The sequence below is a fragment of the Aotus nancymaae genome, unplaced genomic scaffold (assembly GCF_030222135.1).
Source record: "Aotus nancymaae isolate 86718 unplaced genomic scaffold, 86718_ANA_hifiasm-v0.15.2.pri h1tg000058l, whole genome shotgun sequence".
Taxonomy (NCBI): Eukaryota; Metazoa; Chordata; class Mammalia; order Primates; family Aotidae; genus Aotus; species Aotus nancymaae.
Window position 1 is genome coordinate 50,520,597 of NW_026988472.1, and position 22,677 is coordinate 50,543,273.

A 22,677-nucleotide genomic window follows, 5' to 3' on the forward strand; every position below is an offset into this window, starting at 1 on the left:
CGTAATGGTGGCAGGGCCCGGGTGATTTGCTGATTCCTCTCCTTACCTTTATTTAACTATCATGAGTCACTTTTAATTTTTATTATTTTTATTTTTTATTTTTTGAGACAGAGTCTCACTCTGTCACCCAGGCTGGAGTGCCGCGACACGATTTCAGCTCACTGCAACCTCCGCTTCCTGGGTTCAAGTGATTCTCCCACTTTAGCGTCCAGAGTAGCTGGGATTACAGGTGCCTACCACCGCACTTGGCTAATTTTTGTATTTTTAGTAGAGATGGGGTTTCACCATTTTGACTAGGCTGGTCTCAAACTCTCAGCCTCAGGTGATCTGCCTGCCTCAGCTTCCCAAAATCCAGGAATTACCAGTGTGAGCCACTATGCCCGCCCAAGGGTCACTTTTAATGAGATGAAATATTTTTTGTAGAAAACACCAGGAATGATGACTATATGTTTAAGTAGCATATGTTCAGCAGGTTAAACGTCAGCTTAATCTACTGCTTTTATAATTACCAGAATTGTCTAGTTCACGAAATTGAGTCATGATTCTTGAAATTGCCCTTATACATAGGTGATCTAAATATCCCTGCATAGATACAGTATACGACTGACCGATTATTTGACAGTATCTCCACCTTTTCCAAATGCAAGGGGAGAAAGTTCAATGATGTCTTCAGATTCTCTGGGTTTTTCAATGCAGGTTTTTGTTTTTCTGAATTCCAAATGTCTATATTATCCAATATTATATGTGTATACTTCATATTCTTACAGAAATTGAATTACAGATCCAATATTATATATGTATACTACATATTCTTACAGAAATATCAGCTAGAATGATCAATCTTCTTATGCATTATATTTTTTAAAAATAACATCACAGCTGGTCAATTTATTTTAAAAAGAATTCAAAGAAAATTAGAGAAATCAAAAATCAAAGCAAAATTAAAGTTCCATTTTGGATGCAATAAATGGTCCAAATACTTTAAAAATAGATATATTTCAGGGGGATAGTGGGAGAGGAAAATGCCATAACAGTTTTGGAAAGAAATATTTTAAGAACCATAAAGAAAACACTGAACAGCATTAATTGGGCACTTACCATATATTGACACTAAACAGAATATATTATTTATAAACTGTTCTAATAACATTCGTATTAGAGAGGTGTGTCTGCATCTATTTTAATAAGAACACCGAAGCTGACAAGACTAAATAATTAGGTGAGGTCACATGTTGGTGGAGGGATGAGATGAAGCTGAAAGGAGGGCCTTTGCTTATTGATGAGCTTCTCTGTCCTGAACCCTGCTGTTCTAGCCATGGTTTTGAAACATTAATCACAGAAATCTCCTTCCTAAACCTTTCTCACAAAGAAATCATTTCAACTAACCAGAAGATATGTGTATGGATATATTTCTGACAGTAAAAATTCCAAAGTGCATACAAAAAGAGATTCATAGTAAAGGTTCTGGAAGGTTGATCAAAATACAAGGATTAATTTATAATTTATCATTGTGAAGCCTATTTGTCATTATGGAAAATGATGCCAATATAATGTTAAATGAAGATGCAGGCAAAAATATTTCATAAAGAATATAATTTCTATTATATAAAACATAATTCAAAGTTAATATTTAAAAAACATTAAAAGTGATGTTAGGATGTGAGAACAATGATGTTTTTAAATTTAAATATTCTAACTTTGACATTGAACTTACTACTGTGAATTGTGCGCAGTTTGAACTTAATGAAAATCCTCAAAGAGTATAATTTAGATGTGATTTTAAAAAAATAGATATCCATTCAGTCTGCAATCACATAATGGAAAAAAAAAATAATGTCATTAATATACGATTTTTCCAATTGACACGGCCCAGAGAAAATGTAAGCTATCTTCTGCTATAACTAACCTTTACATTCTTGGAACTGTCAGGGTAACATCTCTGAACATAAATTTTCTTACCTGAAAAATGATGAGTTTGGAGGACACAATCTCTTACCTTGTCTTCAGTGGTAATAGTCTTGAATTTGTAAGTGCTAGAAAGAAAACAGAAAATAAGAAGTAAATTCATTGGCATGGCACTATGGGTGATAATATGAGGACAGTTTCAGAATGGTAACTGACATCATCAAAAACATTGGAAATTTCAGCTGCAGATAAATTAAGTATCTCTCTATAGATTCATATAATAAAATAAAGTCGTCAAACGGTCAATTTTGTGATATATGCAGCATTTTAAACAGATGATTATTAGGACTAAATTTTCAGCCCATTAGTAATGGATTAATGGCATAGCTTGCTTCCAAGGGGAAATCTTATGGACACTATGAACTCACGTCCACAAAAAAGAGATGGGGCTTGCAGGTGGCCTGGTATGTGTGGAAAAGATGATGTGCAGATAACTCCCATGAGGCACTGCTAACCTCTCCTCAATATGTGGCCAAAGAAATTAAGAATGCTCTCAGTGATTGTCTTTTCAGTGCTCTTCCAATGCCTCCTTCTATTGCCCTTCACTTACCCATCTCTCCTCTCCCTTCTGTAGGATCCACTCATTATAATATCCCATCCAGGACTCCAGGTGCTCAACTTTTTCCTTTACCCACATAAGTTTTGCCCTACATAAGTTAGTCCTCAGAATGTATTTGGTCAGGAGATCCCTGCTGTCTGATTGAAACATATAAGCCCTATCTTCATGTTTCAAGTGACCTTTTGCTGAGGAGGTTTATCTTGAGTCAGGGTGTTTGACCTAAGTTACTATGAAAAGAGATAGAGGGAGAGGGAGAGAGAGAGGAAGAGGGAGAAGGAGAGGGAGAGGGGAAGAGAGAGAGGAAGAGGGAGGAAGAAAGGAAGGGAAGAAGGGAAGAAGGAAGGAAGGAAGGAAGGAAGGGAGGGAAGAAGGAAGGGAGGAAGGGAAGAAGGAAGGAAGGAAGGGTGAGCAGGGGAAGGGGGAGAAGAATGAAGGAGAGGAGGGTGGAAGGGGCAGAAGGAAGGAAGAGAGGAAGAAAGCATTGAAAAAAAGATGCTTGCACAAGCATGTTTATAGCAGCATCATTCGCAATTGCAAAAATGTGGACCCAGCCCAGAGCACATGAATCAATGAATGGGTAAAGAAACTCTGATAAATATATATACGATGGAATACCACTCGGCCATAAAAAGGAATGGATAAACAGCATTCACAGCAACCTGGATGGGATTGGATACTATTATTCTAAGCGAAGTAACTCAGAAACGGAAAACCAAACATCATAGTTTCTCACTCTTAAGTGGGAGCTAAGTTACAAAGCTGCAAAGGCATAAGAATGTTACAATGGGACCGAGTGGAGTGGCTCACATCTGTAATCCTAGCACTTTGGGAGCTGAGGCGGGCGGATCACGAGGTCAAGAGATGGAGACCATTCTGACCAATATGGTGAAACCCCATCTCTACTAAAAATACAAAATTAGCTGGGCATGATGGTACACACCTGTAGTCCCAGGTGCTCACTACTCAGGAGGCTGAGGCAGGAGAATCAATTGAACCCAGTAGGTGGAGGTTGCAGTGAGCTGAGATCATGCCACTGTACTTCAGCCTGGTGATAGAGTGAGACTCCATCTCAAAAAAAAAAAATGGACTTTGGGGATTCAGGGGGAAAGGGTGGGAAGGGGATGAAGAAAAAAGACTACAAATTGGGTTCAGATGATGGGTGCACCAAAATCTCACAAATCACCACTAAAGAACTTATTCATGTAACCAAATACTACCTGTCTTACTAAAACCTAAAGAAATTAAAAAAAAAAAGAAAAAAAGAAAAGAAAATCCTGCTTGGTTTCCAAGGAAAGGAAAAGCAAATAAAACAAAACAACGGAGATTCAAAAATAGCATTTTTAATTCCTAAAAATTGTTAAGAGTCATTTTAGAATTTTTATGAATTAATGAGACCTTTTCTATAAAGGTCAAAGGTCAAAGATGAGAAAATATTTACCTTGAAGATATCAGAAAGGCACCAGTTAGGTCTCATACAAAAGTCATTTCAGATATTTATCCAGTTTTCTTAATTATAAAATTGAATTATTTACTTTCCAATATGATTTCTCATCTGCTAGATTCTACTCAAAGCTCATGATTGTTAATTTTTAATTTATTCACACATCCCTACCAACCAGCATTCCTTATTTCTACTCTTTTTCAGAAAATAATTAAAAACTTGTGTGGACTCACTAGTTTTATTCTTTTCTTCCCACTCTTTTTTAAACATTTTTTTTTTCAGGCTTTCCACCAAACACTCCATCAAAACTGTCTTTTTCCAGGTCACTGGCAACTTCCACATCATGAAACTTTTGGTCACTTCTCAGTCTTCACTTACTTAATTAGCAGTATTTGATACGGTTGATTCTGTTCAAATTCTGTTATAATTCCATTATAACTACAGTAATAATTCAGCTGAAATTATAAGCATGTAAAATTACGTAGCTCCCCATTTAAAATGACAATCACAAAATTCATTTTATATTCCAGAAGATAAATATCTTTAAGCACTATAAATTCCTACACATACGAAAATTTCCTAATGGACGTGTCAATTGCATGTCAACAACTAACTTCCATAGCTATTGCAAAATCATCTTAATCTATTTCAACAGAAACTTTTATCAGCAGGTAGGTTCTCTGGCCTTTTGCAACTAAAAATCAGGCACTGAAAGGAAAAGATGATAATGAGTTTTTGATGCCCCAGGGGGTGAATTTTGTACATAGATTATACAAAGATTACTTTGATTTTAAATATTAATATTCAATTTATTATGGTTTTATAAATTCAAAACATTAGTTTGCCTTAAGCACCCTTATGCCTTTAATTTGGATCTTAAATATTATTTTAAATATAAATCTAGGAAATTTTATAATCACCTTTAAAGGAAGTTTTCAATTATGTCTACATGAACAAGTGTAATTATTTAGCATGCATTAAATGTTTTAAGCCTCACTTAATATGTTGTTTCCTTCAATTTTTGATTACTAAACATACTTTTTCAGTCACTTAAACTATTCTTGCAAATTTAATAAATGCGACATATAGATGTATGCACATGCACAGACAGTACCAGAAAAGTGTGGCAAGACATTGAGGATGGAGATGTATCATCCAGGATGAAGTTTTTCAAACCCCGTTTGTTGTGTTAAACCCCTTTTTTTGTAGTCGGTTGTTATATAAGCAAACACTAAAAAGGGAACAATCCATAGCCTATGCACCTGTGTTTGAGCTGTACATTAACTAAATATGCAAGTCAACTTCATGATATTCATGCCAAGCAGAAACACCAAGTGACAGATTTAACTTATCTAAAGGCAGCACCATTCTCTTCTGAATATTTTTTATGTTCATACATTACAACCACAGCTTATATAGATACCTAAAAGACATCTAATATGATTCTGTGTAGCCAAAGGCTGTGCCTGATGCTAGCTAACATTACAGCTTCTAAGGGTACCATTTTAGTGGCCACAATCCATATGTATCCTGCCGAATTAATCCACTCTTTTTGGTATTGAATGAGAATTAAATTCTAATATCTTGCCCTACGTGAAAGAATTATCTTGACATATTTTCAACAGAAGCCAAGAATAAGTGTTTTTAGCATTCTGAAAAGTAATTTCAGAATTTTGAGTTTGTGTAGTGGCCTAAATGTAAATTTATTTTTAAGTGATTGAATTTCATCTTGTCTGAAGACTTATATAACAGGAAATAACTAAGAGGCTGAGAAAGAAATTTATAACAGGGTAACTTACATAAGTTTCACATTAACAGTTTGAAGAGTACAGTATGATTTTTAATATGCTCAATTATATTTGAAAACTAAATAGGTCTTCTATATTAGTAGCCTCAAACTCTCTGATAGTAGATACCACCAATTACAAACTCTTACCTCAATTTGCCCTCTTAGGGACACTGATTATATTGCATGGTCTTCCAACAAAGACCACTTTTAAAACATCAAACCATGACACTTAACCTGTTCATTTCAGTTCAATATTTATTATATTATCTTCATTTTATCGACCATGAGGTTGCCACCATGTAAATCTCCATTTCACTCATCGTTTCAATATTCTCTGAAGTGTATAGTATGTATCAGTCTCTGAGCTAAGATAAGTATATTACAGTGGTGACAGAGGCATATAAAGTTTTTTAAATGAAAATAACTGTAAAGATTTAATATATGCTCAAGTTTTCAGATAAGAACATACTTAAAGTATATGCATTCAAGAGTTCCAAATCTTCCTTTATGGCCATCTCTAATAGCCTTCTATTACATAGTTTTATGCAAGAATTTATGTTCCATTCTTTTTGTAACTGATGGCTTCATGACTTTATCTTTGATATAACTTTAGTTTTTCCTATTTTCATCTTTAGAGACAGTATTCTCAGTGCAGATTTCAACTGACTAGTCTACAAAGGATTTATTGTTCAAGTTACCAATCATTCCACTGCTGGAGTCTGAGTGGTTTCTTGAACTTTTTCAAATATCATGAAAATTTCACTATTAATGTTGGATTAATATTGACTGTCTTATGGTAGCCATTATGAATTTCAAATAAATGATTATGAAAAAATAATTTGTACTAATTTATATAAACTTTGTATAATTTATTCTCTGACATATTTGTGTCTGAAAACTGTCAGACAAGATGCTGTTTTTCGAATACCAGTTATTTGTATGTTGGAAAGTAATTCTATTCTTTAGCCACTTAAAGTTATAACTTTCCAGGACTTTGAAGGTCCTCATTCTTTGAACTGTTCAAAGTTGAATACACATATAACAGGGATGTAACAGTAAATTTCCAAATAAGGGCATGGATTTAGTTTAGAAAGCCTTTAACTTTTCTTCAAGTGTTCATATGTTCTAAAGTTCTGTGAGTCTAAGAATTTGTGTTTTTGTTTGATTTACGTTATTAGTCTTGAGAACAAAAGGTCTCCCCTTCATGTTTAGGGATCCAAAAAATACAAAACTAAGGACTTAGAGATTTTACTGATGATATTTTACCGATAGAATTACCTTCTGCACATTTAGTGCACATCTGTACAAACAGATTCATTTAAAGGGCTGATAATTTTCCACTTAATTATTTGTTTGTTTTTAACAATGATCCTACTTATGTGGAAAATGTAGGAATTTTGTTTTTACAAAGAGGCCAAAGGCAAGCAGATGATATTTAGCACTTTCTTTGTTATTTCTTGAGATTTGTTACTGAAATATTTCAATGTTATGTAGTAGAGTAACTTTGTTCTTACAAAGTTTTCTTATGAATTTCTTAAGAATAACTTTCTCTTATGCAATAAATTGCAGCTAGCCAGTGTGCAGGAAGAGGATAATAAATTAGTAGTCAGCACTGTGTCTTCAGAGCATATAAGTTAAGATGTGTGGTTTCTCATATTCTAGAAAATCCAAACGTCTTTGGAGAAACAAGTGAGTTTCAGTGGTCAATAATATATAGGAAGCCCAAATAAATAAACAAAAAATAGCAAATTTCAAAGAAATCACAATTTAGACCTAAAATACTGGCCCCTTAGTAATATGGTAGGAATAGTTACCTATCCTATCTATCTATCTATCTATCTATCTATCTTCTACCTAATTATCTATCTAATATATTATCTATCTATGCTATCTATCATCTGTCTATCCAATGTATCATCTGTCTAATCTATCGTCTATCTATCCATCTAATCTATCATCTATCTATCTAGCATGTATCCATCCTTCTTTGTCTATCTCTCTATCTAATCACCTATCCATCCACCTTATCTATCAATCCATCCATCCACAGCTATCTACTTACCCACCTACCTATCTGTCTAGCTACCTATATATATATCAAGATTGTAAAGGGACAGAGGGGAGTCACTTCTATCTAGAAGGAATCAGGTTAGGCTTCAGCATGCTAGTGATAAACAGGCTTTTTCCATCCAGATAAAGATGGAAGTATATTTCCGGCAGAGGGAACAGAATCTGCAAAGCTACTTAGATACTGTCTTGCTTGAGGTTAGGCATGCATAACTTAGTAGTGATGACAACCAAGATAAGCTCTGCTTGTTAACTATGGTGTTGTAACCCAGACCAACACTTGGTATTTATTTTTCCTAAGTTTCTTCCTTCTTTTTAAAAAAATAATTTGCTCTAACTGGCAAATAAACATTGTATATATTTGTGGTATACAACATGTTGCTTTGAAATGTGTGTACATTGTAGGATAGCTACATTGAGCTAATTAACATAAGTTATCTCACATACCTATCATGCCTTTGTGGTGAAAACATTTCAAATCTACTCTCTCAGCATTTTTAAATAATATGATGCATTTTTATTAACTATAGTGACATTTTATTAAAACTAATTTTATTATTTCATGATTTTATGGGTTATCTGGGCTTAACTAGGTAGTTCTTGTGTGGTATTGGCTAAAGTCGCAGCTAGTGGTAGGGGCTAGATTGAATTAAATTTGCTAGGAGAGAAAATTAAAACATAATTGACTTCAGAGAAAAATTTTTAAATATAGGTTTTTCTCATTAGTTCTTTATTTTGTGAGCTCAAAAACAATATACTCTCTCTTTTTCATATATAAAATGTAGAGCATACATTTCTGGTTCCATCTACCCAATGTTCAGACTATTTTGCTTGATTAAACAGTAGAGGATAGCCAGGCATAGTGGCTCATACCTGTAATCACAGCACTTTGGGAGGCTGAGGCAGGTGGATCACTTGAGGTCAGGAGTTCAAGACTAGCCTGGCCAACATGGTGAAACCTTATCTTAACTAAAAATACAAAAATTATCTGGGCATGCTGGTGCGCACCTGTAGTCCCAGGTACCTGGGAGGCCGAGGCAGGAGAATTGCTTGAACCCAAGACGGGAAGGTTACAGTGAGCCAAGATGGTAACACTGCACTCCAGCCTAGGAGACAGATTCTGTCTCAAAAACAAAACAAAGCAACAACAACAACAACAACAACAACAAAAAGAGTAGACGGCTACTGTGCTTCAATGTGCTTTTTTAAAAGGAATGGAATAAAACTAGAAAAAGAAATAATTTTCATTAAGAGAACTATTATACACAATCCTTAAATATAGGTTTACATAATTGAGATAAAAAATATTTGAAAAGTATCACTAGGCTGAAACCACTAAAATATTCAGGCTCAACCCATGTAGAATTATATTTCTAGAATATTAGGAAAATGGGTTGACGGAAGGAACCAGGGGTTTGGAGCACTGCAACCGAACTTTAATTATGAGTGTCTCAAAGTTCCACAATTTAGGAGTGTGTCTGTTTTCACCTGCCAGATGAAATGGATTGCTCTTTCTCCTGTCATCTGAGTAGAAAATTGCTTTCATTTTAGTCTGAGTTGAGTGAAGATCAGAAGAGCCCATGGATAGGTCAGAGACAACAGAAGTCAATAAGTTCTGGAAACCCAAGGCAGCGTTTGGAGATGGCCCTGCATGGCTGCTCTGGTCTGAATGTCTGTGTCCCCCACAAAATCCAAATGTAGAAATACTAACCTCCAAGGTGGTGGTGTTAGAATGTGGGGCCTTTGGGAGGTGATGAGTTCATCAGGTTGGAGCCCTATGAATGGAATGTGTGCCCTAAAAAATAATATGAAATGGTTTACTTTCCGTCTCTACTCTCTGCCACTTGAGAACACAGTAAGAACACTATGTGTGAACAAAGTGGGTCCTCACTAGGCACTGAATCTGGTGGGGCCTTGATCTTGGACTTTCCAGCTCCAGAACCGTGAGAAATAAATGTCTAGCATTTGAGCTACCCAGTCCATGGCAGTTTGTTACAGCAGCATGTACTGACTACATCAATGGCACATACAAATATATCTGAAGATGATTTTCAATGGAAAAGGGAAAATGGGCCTTGACTGTGCTCTTTCATTAACTTCTCTTCATGAGGGCTACCTGGAGGGTCCAGGCTTTCTTTGTGTTTAGTGAAGCCAGGTAGGCTTGTCCAAGTCAGCACTGTATAACCTTCACATGTCAGAAGCCAGTGAAATGCATTCATGTGTGAAGCACATCAACAGATTGCCATGGCCGAGAATGTCGGAATGAGGAACATCAGGGGATAAAGCTAAAAAGGTTTTACTAAGCTAGCGGCTATCTCTGCCAAGAAAGGCCAAAAAGGCAAACATGCTTACCTTTGTGTTATGTGCTGTGGTTCTATTACATATTGATGCTTTGGAAACCACGGAATAAGATTCATCAGTAGGAAAGCAAAAGCATCACCAAACATTCTTTTGTAATGTGGTGATGGGTAGGGTGATGGATACTAAAGCCCCTAAAAGAATCCTGTATCTCAGGAAAGGAGGTGTTGATGCTGATGTGACACCTCGGTTCTTCTTAGTTTGAAAGAATTTAAAGAAGAGACACACAACAAAGGAAGTGTAGCATAGAGTAATTTATTGCAAAAGAAAAATAGTATGTTGAAAGTTAGGTGCAAAATGGACAGTACACCCTGAGAAAGACAGAGGATTCAGGGCGGGCTGCTTGGTAGGATGAGACAGCAAAGACTGGCACTAGGGTGACTCCCTGTAGGAGAGACTTCCATGATTATTCATCAGGAGTTGGGAGAGGTGTTACAAATAAGCATGGTCTGGGTGGACCTCTGGATGCACATGCGCAGTAGCTGTGCATGCTTGTTCATACATTGCATGTCTCCTTAGCATCTTAAATCTCCACCCACGGGTGTGCTTTTTACTATTAAAATGAGCAAAGGATCAGTTTGAGGACAGGTAAAATCAAAATGCACATGCTCTCTAGAAGGGAAAGTCCCTATTGAAGATAGCTTTGCTTGAATGAGCTCAATGACAATGCGAATGCTGAAGATTATTGTGTTGACTGTATGGTCACCACAGTTGCTGTGGACACTTCCTTGGCTACCTATCCTGCCTCAGAAGCCTGGTACTTAACAATGGATGATCACATAACCCTTGCTACTGTCGACAGCACCATTCTGAGCTAGCCTGGCTGTCAGGTAACACTTGGGTGGGAAGTCACGTGCAGCATGCAGTGCTGCCTTCTATTCAGCCGACCTGGTGGTCTGCATCTCTCCACGCAGCTCTTCACAAACACAAGCTTTCATTCTGCCCTTTGGTTCTCCAAAAAACACTTTGACAGTTATTTAATTTAATCTTTCTTGTTGGTCTGCATTTGACTGTGCCAGCTTATCAATAGAGCTCCTTTAAGACAATCGATACTTCCTGTTTGTTCCGAAAAAACATCTTGTTTACACAGTTCGGTGTAGAGACATAAATGGATGCACTTGATACTAAGAAGACACGTTTATCTGACTTTTATGTATCTGCTACACCAATAGAAACAGTGCTATTTTATTTGATGAATTATAATGATAGGTTGACGATTCTTTGAAAACTAAGAAGTGAATCATTGCTTATGTTTGTGATAATAAAGATCAATACAGTGGATGGATTTCACCCTCGTATCCATGAAGCACAGTTGCTTCTTCTGCAATTCTTTGCATGGGGTGGTCTATGTGATTCACTTACAGACTTATTTGACTTAGAAATCTTTGTGAGTAGCTAAGGAATGTGGCCATGTGTTTTTCTTTACCTAGTTCTTACATATGAGAAAATATGCACCAGGTAAAGAACATCACATGCAAAGGGGCAAAGAGCTGATTTCTCTCACCCATGACAAAAAACAGAAAAAATGATGTTCATTTTTATAAAAGGATATTATTTCTTGTTATCCATAATCAATAAAGAAATAAATTATGCCCAGGACTTTGTCATCATATCATTAATTTACAAGTATAAATGAATAACTAGATTGGTGTTACTGGTAACAATAATAAAATTCTGATATCAAAAATATTTAATTAGAGAAGTAGGAAGTGAAGGAGATTTCAGCACAGAAAGCTTTGTCCTGTAAATTTAAGACACGAAAGTAAAAAAGAGCTGTGAACGGTGGTTCGCACCTATAATCTCAGCACTCTGGGAGGCTAAGTCAGGAGGATTGAGTTCAGGAAGTTCTAGACAAACATGGGAAACACAGTGAGACCTCCTCTCTATGAAAAATAAACAAAAATTAGCTAGGTGTGGTGGTGCACACCTGTAGTTCCAGGTACTCAGGGGGCTGGTGCAGGAGAATTGCTTGAGTCCCAGAGGTTGAGGCTGCAGTGAGCCACAATTGCACCACTGCACTCCAGCCTGGGAGACAGCAAGACCCTGTCTCAAGAAAAAAATATATTAAAAAAAGTTAAAAAGTAAAGAAAAGCCAATGTCATCATAAAAATGAATTTCTTTTTTTGGAGGAGAATGGGAAATGGTGGGGGTCAAGGGGACAGAATCATGAAACTATACCAGATGTCATTCTGGGTTCTATTCTGTTCTCTTGGAATAATCTTGGCAGAAACCAAACCTCATCACTCCTGTGGTCATTGGGGAGCTCAAAGGATCCCATTCGTGCAAACAGAGCCTTAAGTTGGGCTAAGAATTAAAGGTCAGTTTTGTAACAGAAGTTTCCAGGTTACAGCACACTTGTACAACTACATCTACATAGTAGGCAGGCACTAATTGTGATGATAATCATATGGCTATAAGAAGGAGAAGCAAGTGGATGCTGAAGGGAGGAGGAAGAGGTGATGGTGAAGATGTAGGACTTGCTCAGGAGAAGACAGAGAGCGGTGCAATTGTGAACATTTATGGACTGTTTCTTACTCATGATTAGGTTAAAGGTGAATAATAATCATTGCAGCAGACATTGCTTGCCATACCCTAAGAGTGTCAAGCTATTTTTATACCCTATTAGAGAATCCTGCTTGGTCACAGGTTTGCCCAGTTAGTTTCAAGAATGAATTGATGCTCAGAAACACAAATACTTAAAATTCAGACAACTCACCACAGTTCACTAAATTGCAGGTCACTGGATCTCCTCAAGTGAAAATGACTGCTTTATGCCAACCTCATCCAGGGTCCTCAAAGCCTGCTTTCTGTGCCTATAGAAGCAACGACGCTTTGTTATCAGGCAAAGTTATGAAACCACATCCCTGTCAGACAGGGAGGTCAGGATATCAGCATCACTGCGAATCCTGGTTATCAAAGGCCATGTCAATCTGCACTTTTCTTTCTCCCTCTTTCTCCAAGTCCTTAGAAGAAAAAAGAATCCTTTATCCTGGAGGGAAATGGCACTACACTAAGATGATGGATTTGGTTTTGCTTCACCTTTGAGACTCTAAATAAGAAACCACTTGATTAACTTTGGTTCCAGGGATCTTTCAATAATTTTAAGATGGGAGCTAATAGATGGAGCTGTTGTTCTCTCCAGCAAGTTACGTCTTCATGCATGAAGCTATATCTTCATGCATATTTATGGAACCATATCTTCATATAGGGAGATGTATATGCATGTATGTTTATGAATGAATATAAATCTGTATGTATATTTATATATGGAGGCATGTCTCAATGTACAGTGATATAGCTATAATGTATCTCTATGGAGATGTATTTTCACGTATGGAGATATATTTCCTTGTGTCTTGATAAAGTTAGATATGCTTTCATGTGTAGCTATATATTCCCACATAGGTAAATGTGTTTTCATGTATCTTTATGTATGGGGAGTCTACATTGCAGCAAATAAAATCCCAACCCATTAGTTACTGTCTGATGAATATTCACTTAATTTACATTGCAACTTTAATCATTTTAATAAATGCACAGATACAACAAATCCTTTAATTAATAACTCATTATATTTGTCTAACACTAAATTTGACATTTTCAAATAAAGCTCTTTTTCATTTTCATCTATAGAATTAATATGTAAATTATTTCTTATTTTTTGAGATGGAGTGAGTCTCACTCTGTGGCTGAGGCTGGAGTGCAGTGGTGCAATCTCAGCTCACTGAAACCTCCACCTCCTGAGTTCAAGCGATTCTCCTCCCTCAGCCTTCCAAGTAGCTGGGATTACAGCCACTTGCCACCATGCCTGGCTAATTGTTTGTATCTTTAGGAGAGATAGGTTTTTGCCATGTTGGCCAGGCTGGTCTCAAACGCCTGACCTCAGGTGATCCACCCACCTTGACCTCCCAAAGTGCTGGGATTACAGGAATGAGCCATCGTGTCCAGCCTCTTTTTCTTTTTCTTTCTTTCTTTTTTTTTTTTAGAAAAAGGAAGAAAGAGAGAAAGAGAAAAAGAAAAAAAAGAAAGAAAAAGAAAAAGAATGAAGAAGAGGAAGAAAAAGAAAGAGAAAGAGGGAGAGAGAACGGGAATATTGCTTTATTGCCCAGGCTAGAATGCAGTCTAAACATGGGAATTGAAAACCTCTTTTATGCCAATAATTGTGCTTAACAATGGAGACAGGAAGGAATAAGGGAAGAAAATAACAAACAAGCAGCCAACCAATATTTCATTTAAACCTATGAAATGCTATGCAATTATTGAGGAGTGATTTACTTGCAATTATGTAGTCACTTTTGGAATAGGTGTGATATGGTACTGATAAGAATGTATGTTTTGTGTATTTGAAGTGGAGACTTCTATAAATGTTTATTAAGTTTACTTGTTCCGGGTCTGAGTTCAAGTCCTGGATATCCTTATTAATTTTCTATCTCGTTGATCAGTCTAATATTGACAATGTGATGTTACAGTCTCCCACTATTATTGTGTGGGAGGCTAAGTCTCTTTATAAGTCATTAAGAACTTGTCTTATGTATCTGGGTGCTCCTGTATTGGGTATGTGTATATATAGAATCATTAGCTCTTCTTGTTGCATTGATCCTTTTACCATTATGTAATGTTCTTCTTTGCCTCTTTTGATCTTTGTTGCTTTAAGGTCTATTTTATCAGAGGTGAGAATTGCAACTCCTGCTTTTTATTTATTTATTTATGTTTGCTCTCCGTTTGGTTGGTAAATCTTCCTCTGTCCCTTTGAGTCTTTGTGTATCGTTGCATGTGAGATGGGTCTGGATACAGCGTACCAATGGGTTTTGGCTTTTTATCCAGTTAATAATATATATGAGTTTAATACTGCCATTTGATGCTAGCTGGATATATTTTTGGAAAGGCTGATACTGGTTGTTCGTTTATATGTGTAGTGCTTCTTTCAGAAGCTTCTGCAAAGCAGGCCTGGTGATGGTAAAATCTCTAAGTACTTGCTTGTTTGCAAAAGATTTTATTTTTCCTTCGCTTTTGAAGCTCAGTTTGGCTGGATATGAAATTCTGAGTTGAAGGTTCTTTTCTTTAAGGATGTTGAATATTGGCCCCCGCTGTTTTCTGGCTTGTAGGGTTTCTGCTGAGAGATGTGCTGTAAGTCTGATAGGCTTCCCTTTGTGGGTAACCTGAGCTTTCTCTCTAGCTGCTCTTAGTATTTTCTCCTTCATTTCAACCCTAGTGAATCTGACAATTATGTGCCTTGGGGTTGGTCTTCTTGAGGAATATCTTTGTGGTGTTCTCTGTATTACCTGGAGTTGAATATTGCCCTGTCTTACTAGGTTGGGAAAGTTTTCCTGAATGATATCCTGAAGAGTATTTTCCAACTCGGATTCATTCTCTTCATCACATTCAGGTACACCTATCAAACGTAGATTAGGTCTTTTCACATAGTCCCGTATTTCTTGGAGACTTTGCTCATTCTTTTTTATCATTTTTTCTCTAATCTTGACTTCTCGTTTTATTTCGTTAAGTTGGTCTTCGAACTCTGATATCCTTTTTTCTGCTTGATCAATTCAACTGTTAAAACTTGTGCATTCTTCACGAAGTTCTCGTGTTGTGTTTTTCAGCTCCATTAATTCACCTATACTCCTCTCCAAATTGTCTATTCTCGTTAGCATTTCGTCAAACCTTTTTGCAAAGTTCTTAGTTTCTTTGCATTGGGTTAGAACAAGTTCTTTTAATTCACAGAAGTTTCTTATCATCACCTTCTGAAGTCTACTTCTGATAATGGAATGCACTCATTCTCCATCAGGGCTTGTTCTGTTGCTGATGAGGAACTGTGATCACCTGTAGAGGGAGAGGCATTCTGATTTTGGGTATTCTCAGCCTTTTTATGCTGGTTTCTTCCCATCATTGTAAATTTATCCACCTGTCGTCTTTGTGATTTCCGACTTTCAAATTAGGTCTCTGAGTGGACGTCGAACTTGTTGATTCCCAGTGCTGAAATCTGAGCAATCCACTGCGCCAGCCAAAACAGCGGTGTTAAGATTGATGGTGCTTTTCTGCCCAGGAATCGGCCAAAAGGGGACCCAGTCCCGCTCACTCCACACCAAGAACCGCCGCGCTGAGGTGCCAGCAAAACCGCCGCACTGGCCACAAGAGTCGCGCTAGCGACCCGTGGGGCTCCTCCACTGGGAATCTCCTGGTCCGTGAGCAACAAAAATTCGTCTGAAAGTGTGGCGTCCTCTTGTTCTCTGCACTTTCACTAGGAGCTACTATCCTGAGCTGCTAGTGGTCAGCCATCTTGTATCTCTCTCCCCTTTTTCTAATTTATTTGCTATTAAATATTTATAATGGTTTCTAGTTATATGCAGTGTTCAGGATTGAGAATTAATTTAATTAGATTTGTTTTACTTTTGCTCAAGGTGTCTAACATCATAACACATCTCAATTTATTTTTATGAAATATAATTAACTTAGAAGTATATGTAGGGGCTTTACAAAATATTTCTCATTTGTTTCTACATGTTTTGTAACAAAATCAGAAAACGTAGATATGCAAAACCAAAAGTGAAAACATGTAAATGGCCTCGGTTTCTTATTTGAGAGTGAACCACTTCTTAAGATTTTACACACTTTTCTGTGAAGCCAAACTATTGCCTGGGTAGTTACATAACTATAAATATGTACAATTCAAAAACTGGATCATAGTTACATACGCTAACGGATAAACTTCCTTTTACTACTTAGTATGATATCGGAAACATATACTCATGATAGTAAAATGCATTGAGAACACTGTAATGACTACAGAGTAGTTTGTGTATCTAGTCTTTAAATTCAAAAGTTCTGGTCCTCAACTTTGAGGAAAATAAATATTGTTTTGCTAAAATGTTATCTCAGATATTTTTCCTTTAATTTACCTACTTCTATGAAATGTTTCAATAGAAGATCCTACAACTAGAATTTCTTGTACCTTAGTTATGCTTTTTATTAATGAAGTGGCATCATTTTTCAAGGGTAATATCCGAGGTTCGTTGCCTCACACCAAGGAAATCGAGGATGTGGGCCACAAGGAGTGAATTTAAGAGTGGGAGTTTAATAGAAAAGCTCTTTTGTGCAGAGGGAATGGGTTCTGAGGGGATCTTTCCTCACGCTCCGAAATGCAGTTGGTTTTATAGATAAGCTTGAAAATCCGGTGTCTGACTTACACATGGCAGAGGATTGGTTGGACCAGGTGTGCCATTTACATAGTGTGCGAAGAAGTTGGCCATCCCACCCTAATTTTTTAATTTGCAAATTGGGTCTCTACCTGATGGAAACCATGTTGCCCGCTTCTTTTACAGCACACGTGACACAAAAAGAAAAGGGAAGAGGGAACATCTATGTTGAGTATACCTGGCTTCCAGGTACCCCTTTTCTATTGGCACAGCTGCCGGCATTCACCTGCACAAGCTTCCAGCTTGCTTATCTATGCTTGCAGCTTGATTTTTCAGGCTGCTTTTTTTTTTTTTTTCTTTTTTTTGAAAAGCAATGATTTGGGGCTGCTTTTTATTAAAAGGAAAACCTTACCGAGGGCTCTGTTACGCTCACTATCTGCCTAAAACATTTCTTTTTAGCTCCTATATCAATAATAACTTGAATTTATATTTTAAGATGCAGAAGCACAATAAAGAAAATAAAAAATGATTTTTAATATTCTGATCCAGATAACACTGATACTTGAAAAATATATGTATTTACAAAATTCATAAAGCACTAGAAAATACAAAATAACAAATAATAACCGTCTTCTTTTCCGTCTCACAAACTACACAAATTGAAGAGTTGGCCATATGAGCATATGAAAATCCAACTCATTACTTAGATGACTGTGAATACTGAAAGCACCACTCTAGGGGTGGAAGCTATCCCTAGATTAAGTCAGTTTCCTGGGAGTGACTTCCTAGTCTATCGTTCTTGAAGGGTCTTCGCTCCATTTTCCAAGCTGTCATCTCTTTCCACCATGGTCTTTAGCTGCTCAGTTAAGAAGAAAACATGCCCTTCAACCAAATTCCTCAGTCTGCTTCTTATCCACACTTAATTGGAAAGTCAAGAGGATCGCATTTCCATTTTGAACTAACACTTTTGTCATATATAACTGTCTCAAAATTTCCAAGGGTTTTCTATGAATTTGATTCTATGTTAGTCCTGAAATCAAATTATTAACAGCACTTCTTTTTGAGACATGCTTTATTTGTAGATTCCGTCACTGCTTCTTTGGATGTGTAAGGAGTGCTAGAACAATGCTTTAACATTCAGCAGAGAGGTTCTACCAGGCCCTATCTTTTCTTTGTTTGTTTTTTTGAGACTGAGTTTCACTCTTGTCCAGGCTGGAGTGCAATGGCGTGATCTCGGCTCACTGCAACCTCCGCCTCGCGGGTCCAAGTGATTCTCCTGCCTCAGCCTCCTGAATAGCTGGGATTACAGGTGCATGCCACCACAGCCGGCTAATTTTTGTATTTTTACTAGAGACGGTGTTTCTCCATGTTGGTCAGGCTGGTCTTGAACTCTGGACCTCAGGTTGTCTGCCCACATTGGGCTCCCAAAGTGCTGGGATTACAGGCGTGAGTCACTGCCCTCAGCTCTACGAGGCCCTATCTTAACTATTTAGAAGTCTTAATATAGGGCATTACTGCAGCCTTGCTGATCTTTACTCATATGTTTCTGGTAGTGAACTAGATCTGATCTTTTCCCCAAGGTTTTAACTTATTTTGCAAATCATCTTTAAAAAGCCTGGAGACTCTTCCTGCATTCATTCCTTTTATTGCAGTGCCTTCTCTCTCTCTCTGTTTCTCTGTTTCTCTCTCTCTCTCTCTCTCTCTCTCTCTCTCTCTCTCTCTCGGTTTTTGTTTTGAGACAGAATCTTGTTCTGTAGCCTAGACTGGAGTGCAGTAGCCCAATCTCGGCTTGCTGCAACCTCTACCTCCCAGGTTCAAGTGATTCTCCTGCCTCAGCCTCCTGAGTAGCTAGGACTACAGGCGCCTGCCACCACGCCAGGCTAATTTTTGTACTTTTAGTAGAGTTCAGATTTCACCATGTTGGCCAGGATGGTCTCGAACTCCTGACCTCAAGTGATCCTTCCATCTTGGCCTCCCAAAGTGCTGAGATTACAGGCGTGAACCCCACGCCACACCCAGCCTTATTGCAGTGCCTTCTCATATACATCTGGTATGGGTGGGACAACACCTGAAGCATTCTGCATGAATATCTCTTTGTCCTAGTGCAGCAATTTGCTAGGGACCTTTTCTATTTTCCAGAGTTACCACAGGTCACAGTTTTACCAAATATGTTGTGACTACATAACATGGGTCACAAGTTTTCTTTCAGCCTCAGAGAAGTTTCCTTATTACTCTTTTATGTAGCCTCCTACATCTTCACAGATTCCAGGTTTACTGTTCTGTCTATGATCCAGTGACAGTAAAACCTCCAGAGAGTCTTGTCTGAAGATTTTACTTTCACTGATATGGCATATACAAATTTTTCCAGACATCTTTCCCCTTGGATTTGCTATAGATGTGGTTGAAACACTAAATTTTCTTGAGCTTTTGAATTTGAGAAAGGTTGGTTCGTGCTCTCCAGAGCATGTCATTTTGGAGGGTAGCAGAATTCTGTTCTTCCCCCTTTCCACAGATGTTTTCTACCCCACAGCAATGCTACTCTCAGGTATCTCGTTGTTCTCAGAATTCAGATGAAAACCTTAGCAGCTTTACTTGCATCACAGAACCAGCTTGGTTTTTGTGGGGAGGCTCAATTGCTTCACCTGAGCCATTTCCACACACTTTAGCAGAAAATGAAAAGGTGCGTGATAATTGCTATCTGGTCCCAGCTTTAAGTTTCCAAGGATGGGGAAGTACACTTCATGTGGGCCCTCATGGAAGATATTGAAGGATCTGATTTCTCTTTATTCTATCTTTTCCCTAAATTCACGATATTTAGAAAAGAAAGGAAAATGAATGAAATGCAGTTATATTCCTCTCCTATCTTCTTTTCTTCCTGTGTACTCTTCTGGTGTTTTCTCATGGCTTCCATACCACCTGGATCTTCAGAAAGGGGCTTGCCTTCTTGAAAAATTTTCCTCACTCCATCCTGGGCCAAATCCTTTCTCTATCCTAAGGTGACTCTTAAGAGTTTTAGGTAACTGCTGACCATTAAACATGTCTAGATATACTAATTACTCTCATAGAGATTCCAAGGAGAAAGGAGTAACAAGCTACAGGGAATTGCACCAAGCTAAGCTCTGCAAACACTTGAAAATGTCAGGCTAGATAACATGGTGATAATAAATATTTTTCTTTGTTTGAATGCTGCTGGTGTTCAGGAGTCAGATGATTAGTATTTGGTTTATGTGTTTTTAAATTTCAGTCTTACATATTCTATTCCCGTTTTCAATTACAATGTATCTGTTGAAGAACCTGAGTTGTTTAAATTGTAGTGTTTTCCACAGTCTGCAAATTATTTATTGCACATCTATATTGTGGTTAAATAGGTTGCTCTGTTCTCTGCATTTCCTGATAATCACAGCTGAATTCATTGGTCTGATCAAAGTCAGATATGATTTATTTGGCACGACTATAGCTGGAGTTGAAATTTCCCATCAAGAGACACATATTTTCTGGCTTTCACTCTCACTCTTGTTTATGTCATCAGTCTCTGGTGCTCAATGACTGTATTTTTTAATTTATTGAAGGCTGTAAAATGGCAATGTTCTAATTTGATCATTTTGTTTATTCATTTATTTAACTTTAATAACTTTATAACTGTCATCTAGTATTCTGTGGCTTATATAGAAAAATAAAGTATAGGTTCTCAAGGTAATAAATTGATTACCTCTCATCTTCACAAAGGAAACAATTTGTGTTATTTCAAAATATCTTTGTAATTCATAGATTACAACATATTTGATGGTTTAAATTCATTTCAAATCTTATCCATACTGAAGTTCAAATTGGCGCAGCTTTGTCCAGTGTGAATTCCTTCAAGCTGGCTTCTTTACTCTAGAAGTCTGATATTTTTCTTGTTTCAATTTGTCCAGTTGTATTAATCTCATCTTGTACATCCCTGCTCCTGACCAAGAATCAGTCATTTTTCTGAGAAACCTTGTTTTTTTTAAGTAGGAAATGTGTATCGAGATCAAAATCTGGGAGCTAGGAATGTCATTTCTACTGTACTGGTTGTTGTTTCAGGAGCTTTTGGTGTAGTTGAAAACTACATATAAAACATTAAGAGTTCATACTAATGTTTCCAATGCAAATTTACTAGTGCAAGGTTTTTACTTAACCTCTTGAATCACATCTTTGCTCCACGTTGAAAATCTACCTTAAAAGTCAAGGATACAGGGGATGAGAGAATTTAAATGTCTCATAATTACTCACAAAGTTTATCCTACATTATAAACAAAACAATATCAGTAAAACAGTCCTAAGACCAATTACCATAGCAAAAAAAAAAGTTAATATTTTTGGCATAAACTATTGCCATTCTCTCACATTTTAATCATTATACTACATATATGGTGTTAAGATTATATGACAATTACATCTATTCTCTCCATTTTAAACTCATATTTTGTCTTAGTTCTACCTTTTAATTGGTACTTAATGTATTAATAGCATTATTCTTAAGTTGACATGTTTCGTAATTCGTGTTATCTGAAGGTCGTTCACTAGTACATTGCTTAGGAAAGACTTATGGGAACAACGTTGCTTGAGTTCTTGAATGTTGCTAACAGTTTGTGCTATTATGAATGAACTTTTAAATTCTGTTATAAACTCAATGTGGTTTGACTCTTGGAGAAATACATGTGTATGCTGATTTTGTAACTGGCTACTTTATTAAATGTGCCTATGTTTTCTACTAGTTTATGATTATTACTAATTCTTTTGGCTTTACCATTTTACAAAATGTTAATTTTGCCTTTCAAAGTTTGAGTCACTTCAAAATTTTAAATAATTGTATTGGATAGCACTTCCACATTGATATTTGTAAGAAAAAATGATAGTAGCCACCCCTTTCTTCTTATTGATGTCATCAGAACATCTCTTGATGGCATCATTCTCAACACATATTTAGCCATTTGGCTGAAATGATTTTAATTACTTTTATTTCCTTGTTACTTAGAAGTTTTTTCAGAAATAAGGGTTGAATTTTATAAAATTCTTTTTTCACACATTGAAATAGTAGTTTCTTTTTAATTTAACCTAATCATGTCATGAATTACATTAATATATTTCCTAGTATGGAATCATTCTGGTATTCCTGAAATAAATACCATTTCATCATGGGGTATTAGTTTTTAATACACTCTTGGATTAAATGTTCACTTAAATAAAGACTTTGCATCAATATTTATATAGTTGAGATGACACCTATGTATGCATATAACTTTTTTACTTCCTGATCTCTCTCAGATTTTAATATCAGAGTTAATCTACCTTTATAATATTTAATACAATATTCCTTCTTTTTATATTGCCTTAGTCAGTT